The sequence below is a fragment of the Gorilla gorilla genome, chromosome 10 (genome assembly GCF_029281585.2).
Source record: "Gorilla gorilla gorilla isolate KB3781 chromosome 10, NHGRI_mGorGor1-v2.1_pri, whole genome shotgun sequence".
Classification (NCBI taxonomy): Eukaryota; Metazoa; Chordata; class Mammalia; order Primates; family Hominidae; genus Gorilla; species Gorilla gorilla.
This window is the reverse complement of record NC_073234.2, coordinates 23,829,766-23,835,892: the sequence shown is the minus strand read 5'-3', so window position 1 is coordinate 23,835,892 and position 6,127 is coordinate 23,829,766.

Here is a 6,127-nt window from a genome sequence, read left to right as displayed (position 1 = left end):
CTCCTCCTTGGAATATCTCAGAAAATGTATCTCCACCTAGAGTTGTTTGAAAGCATCATTCTATGTGATTCCAGACCATCAGGGGGTGCAATGGGTCCTCACCAGTATTTCCACTCTGCTTGGAAGACTTAGAAAATCCTGAGGCTGCTCAGAGGGTCAGATTCCCATCTCTGTGTTTCAGTAAAACTTCAGTCTTCCCCGGACAAGTGAGGAGACAAAAAATGTCTAGTCTCTGGCACATCTTTTGCAAGCAATGGCGGCTCCCAGCAATCAAAATTATCAACGAATATATTTTTGAGACTCTGGTCAAAAGAAGAGTCATCCTGCAATTTCAGGTAGGATGGAGTGGTTCTGTGGCTCCTGAGGTGATTCTGAAAAGATCTTGACTCTCAGAAGGACCAAGGAGGACATTTCTGGCATTTCCAGACCAGGAAGAGTGACTGATGGACCTCCAGTGTTACTTGGAAAACTTTTTGTTGGACAGCTTTGTAATAAGAGGATCTTGCTTTGGCTTTCAGGCCTTCACATAGGTTGTTTAGATCATGGAAGTGTTTCTGCATTTCTGCATAGGGTCAGGATGCCTTCTCAAGTCGTCCCTGCAATTATGAGACAGTTGCTTTCTCCAGAGGTCACTTAGAATAATACAAGAGGCTTCACCCTCAAAGGGACACCAGACAATATAGCCACAGTTCAGCCAAGATTATCTGTATTTACATACCTGTAAAGTAACACTCCTAGTTATCTCCATTAACTTGGACATCTTTCATGAATAGAGAAACTCTAGTGATTGTTATCTAACAGCTGCCACAAAAATTAACCAATAAAAAGAAATGATAAATGAAAAATAATAATCATGATAATGAACGCAATGACCTAAATAGTACGAATTTTAATACTGGTGACAATATGAACATAAGGATACAAGAATTAATGTGGAGCTTCCCCTAAATATACGAAGACTTCACAAATTGTGTCCTCCTTGTGTAATTTGGAGTCAGAGTCAAAGAATTTCTCTATGAAATGTGTTCCATGATGGCAAACATCAAAAACAGGAGGTGAAAGAAAAGCAAGCCACAGGAGACCATGGGCTAATATGAACATTTGTGTGCAAACCTCTCTCATCAAGAACTACCAGCCAGAGGTGAAGGGACCGTGATTTGTGTCCTGCCCACCACTGGGTACACAAAAGCTTTCAGTAGTGCAACCAGATGGCTGGTTTGGCCTGGCTCCCTGCAAGGAAGACACGTCTCTGATCCCCACCAGCCCATCAGTCCTGGAACTCAGAATCCTACATGCAGTAAACATGAAGCTCCAACTCCATAGCTGACTTTACCTCCTTACTGTCCTTCTGCCATTTGGTGTTGCAGGTGCTCCCCAGATCTGGACTTCTTGGCTCCCCTACCTTTACCAAGTGAACTCAGGATGTATCATTCTCAGTCTTCTCCTGCCAGTCCAAAGTGAAACTTACCAATACAGGCATACCCTGGATGAACTTCCTTGGAATATTTAGAAAACAATGAGCTTGCTCGGGGGTGGTGTGAGCTCTAGGAGTAGAGTTACAGTCTCCCACGGAAACCTGAGAGGACTTAGAATATTCCCAAAGGCCTAAGCAGTCCAATCGGTCCTGGAAACATCAGGAATGATATACTCGGTCTTCCTGAGGCTCCAAAATTTTTCTAAATAAACTCAGAGGTTACAGAACCATTTTTCTCTTGGGAACTGAAGTGGAGTTATTTGCCTTCTGCCAGCATCTCACTTTTCTTTTCTCTGTAAGTTAGCTTTTGAGCCCAGAAGTAGATATTCCTTGTATTTGATTTACACAGGGAGCTTCCTAGAATGCCCGTGCCTCTGGATATTTTCTGCATTCACTCAGGTATTGACAAAATGCTGCAGTTCTACTGAAAATCTCTGAGATGACCATTTGATCACCTGAGTAACTTTAGAATGTGTCTTCTATGGAAGCCCTGGAGCCTCCCTTCTGGTATTTCATACATTGCTGGTACCAAGTACCCAGGGTGAAACCCTCCATCAGACATTGTTGGCAATTCCACTATGGAGATGACACTAACGTGATGGGGCTCAAGAATCAGATGGTAGAAGACCAGCTGGGAGGTGAAGTCTCAGTAGGCTAGGGGCTTAATGTTCGATGCACACCAGACTTCTGAGACTCAGGAGGCGGGTGTGGATCTGTCTGCCCAGTGCCTCTCATCTACAGACTGGACCAGCTATTTCTTGGGGTGAACTACTGAAGGCTTTTGTACGACCTGTGTCAGGCAAGACTCTGGCCAGACCCTTTGCCATAGTCCATTTGTAATGTATTTCCACATGGCACAGGTATCTCCACTTTTGCCCATGTTCTCATGTGTCTCAGAATTATTCTCCCTACTGCCACTCTTCTTTGCCATCACAGAATATATTTCAAGATGTAGCCCTAAGCTTCTCCATCTAATCAATAACATGAGGGCTCGTATGGGAATATTGCCATAGGCTTACAGGAATATGTTCTTAAATATCTGCTTTTTTATTACTCTCTTCATTAAATTGACATTTATATCATCACCATTGTGATTGTTATTAATGTTATTATTATACTGGTTCAGTTCTTTATCATGGATATATTTGTGGTAGTTTTTATGCAATGTCGAATAATTTTTTATGCTCCTGAAGACTGTTGAATTTGCTGAAGATGATTAAAAGACAACCTTAAAACATAAATACCACAGCAACCCCAGGACTCCTACTGTACTGCCTGGTGCCCTGTAGAAGAATGGGCTTCCTGAATTATTCTTTTATTTTTCAGGCAAGTACCTATTCATACCAGCATAGGAGACTGATGAAGTGCACCTTCATCTTGCCATGGGCTCAGAAAGAATTCATACATATGCTTTATGTGATAGACTCTATGTGTAGGCCTGTGAGCCCTAGAATGCACTTTCTTTCACCAACTAGTCCACCTAACTTTTCTAAGTCAAATCCCCTCTCCATGCTTGGATAGGTCATGAATGGCTTTCTGTTACCCACCTAAGATGAAGGGATATTGCTAAATCAGGTTTGTGGCCAAGAAACTTTTACCTGGAGTGGCAGGAGAGGGCCTATCTGTTCACCAGAGTGTCTGTAACTTTTCTTTTTTCTTCCTTTTTATTTAATTTATTAATTAATTAATTTATTTATTTATTTATTTATTTTTTGAGATAGAGTCTCGCTCCATCGCTCAGGCTGGAGTCCAGTGTCGCGATCTTGGCTCACTGCAACCTCCGACTCCCAGGTTCAAGCGATTCTCCTGCCTCAGCCTCCTGAGTAGCTGGGATTACAGGTGTGTGTCACCACACCTGGGTAATTTTTGTATTTTTAGTAGAGAGGGGGTTTCACCATGTTAGTCAGACTGGTCTCAAACTCCTGACCTCATGATCCGCCTGACTTGGCCTCCCAAAGTGCTGGGATTACAGGCATAAGCCACCGCACCTGGCCTCTGCAACATTCTAAGTCAGTATAGAAGCTCTTTGAACCACCTTTTCAGTCAAAGAACTCATGAAAAAGTCCTCCAAGAACTTGTGACCTTCTGGAAATTGTCAAAATCTCTACAGGTGTCCAGAGTCATCTAGATCTGTATTGCAAGCCACTGACTGGGTTCCAGCATTATTAAAGCAAATGCAAAATATGCCATGCCCACCAAAAAAAATCCAGAAGCCATGGTATTTAGCTGTTTCCATCTTTCTTGCCTCCTGCAGGTGGGAGAGTACTGAGTATCATGCCCTCCTGCAGCCTCTGGAGGACATGCCAGTGCCTAGAGGTACCAGTAGAGAGGGGCCATGAAAGAGCAGATGACAGCCAGGTGGCTGGGAATGACATTGTCCTGGGGCTTATTGCTTGTCATGAACTCTGCCACTGGGCAACATGTGCAGGTGTGGACCCGTGCCTTCTCTGGATCCCTGCCGCATCAGCCAGCTGTCTTATCTCCTGAAAGCTGGTAGGTGTTGGTCAGCATGGTGTTCCAGGACCAGGGTTATATTAACATTCCCTCTTAGGCTGAAACACCAGAAGTTAACACAGGAGTCCCCAGGTGTGCACATACTCACCTCCAGATTGTTCTTCTTCTCGTTCTAGATGTTCATCCTTGCTTTTTGGGACTTGAAATAACCCTACACAGCCAAATATTTATGCCTATTATCCACTTATGGAAAACTTATATGTCCCAAGTCCATAGGGTTAGTATTATTATCAGTATTAAAACCATTAGTACTAGTATCATGATGATCATTATTCCTGTTAATAGCCATCAATATTTTTATTACTGCCATTGTTAATATGGATTTTTCATTATTGTACAGCAATGAATATAGTTTATCCATTCACAAATGGTGTTCAGTTACCAAAGATGACTACAAGGCATGTTCTACAGACGTATACATACACAGCTGTCCTGGAGATCCAGCTTTGCCACCAATTGCTCTTTCATAAGATGAGATCCCCCAATACCCACCAGTTTTTCAGGACTCGACCTGAGCTGGCTCAGCTAGACCTGGAAAAGTTTCCTATGCCCAAATGTACTTGGAAAAATTTAAAAGTCTCTTCAGAGGCCCAGTAATAGCTTTTGGCAGCTTCTAAGACCAGGGAGGGTTTCTTGGCCATCCAGAGCCATTCAAATATTCTAAGTAAACTCAAGAATCCAGAAACCCCACTTGCAGTCATGAAATACCAGTGAATGGCCTCTGTGAGTCTCTTCAAGTTTTTCAAAGATGACTGCCTGGGAAGGCTGGCCAGGAAGTCACCCAAGCCCAACCTTCTGCAGGATGTTCTGTGTCAGCCAGGGACCCAGTGAATTGCCACTGAACAGAAGGGAGGAACAGAGACAGCATGCCTGAGCTTCTGGAAACATTCTAAGTGTCCTTGTTGGCCCAGAAAAGACTGGTGCTACCATATGAGGCACAGACTTGGCAACCTACCTACTCCAGGAACCACAGAAGGTTTAAAGGTTCCCAGGAAGTCCCAGGAAGGGCAGCCATGGCCCTTTAGAGCCATCAGATTGTATTCTAAGTCTACGTGGGAGACAGCGCACTTAGCTTCATAAAAACACCAGTGGAGGTGCTAACACTTGCCCCAGTATCCAGTCTTTTCTGCCTCATCTCAGAGCCAGGCAGCCACTATTTCCCAAAGCTGCTGTGCAATGAAAGGGGAATATTCTAGGTGCTCTCCTGTGCCCACGAAATTCTGTGGCTGTGCTGAAAGGCAGGAGTTGTCCTCCGGAATGCTCTTCAGAAATCTGACAACACTGGTCAAGATTAAAGAAGCTCAATTCAACGTCATACAAAACCAATCCCCCCCCCCCAAAAAAATGCATAGTGAGACAAAATGAACACACCTGCTAATAATCATAAACGACAATAATAACAATGATGATCTTAGTGATAATGCCACCAACACTGTTAATGGCAATAACAATAAACCTGAGGTAATGAGTGTTAGGGTCCCGATTCACCGATGTGAAGGATGGCGACAATTTCTGGCCTCACAGAAATAAAGGAAAAGTAAACACCTGGAGGAGGAGGAGGTGAACCTGGAGCTCCCGCCGGCCTCTGGGCGCTCCTTGGTGGAAGGAGAAGGACTTGGTCCTGAGCCTGCCCCGGATCCACCTACACCACAACCCCGGAGTCCCAGTCCCTGGATGGGCTCAGTCCCACCCAGGCCAGACGCCACGGAGCCCCGTAGCCCGGGTCCTCCAGCCCTCGCTGCCGCCGCTTCTCGCGGAGCCGGGGCCGCCCCCGCGCCACCTCAGCCTCTGCGGGGCTCTGGGAGGGCAGCACCGAGGATGCTCCGGGCCCAGCGGGGGCATCCGAGCCCAGAGGGGGTATCCGGCCTCAGGCGGATACTGACGCCCTGAGGGCGCGGAATAGGGCGGCCTGCGCAGGGCCCGCCGTCTCGGGCCTCGCGAAAAGAGCGGCCTCTCCAACGCCCCTACCGGAACCTCCCCGGAGGCCCCAGCCCCAAAGCCAGGGCGATGGCACCTCCCTGACCATGGGTGAAGAAAACTCAGGTCCTCCCTGGAGACCCGGCCCGCCGCGGGAGGCAGACCGCGCATGCGCCCTGCATGGCCGGAAAGATGGGTTTCATTGCCCTCTGCCGGCCATGA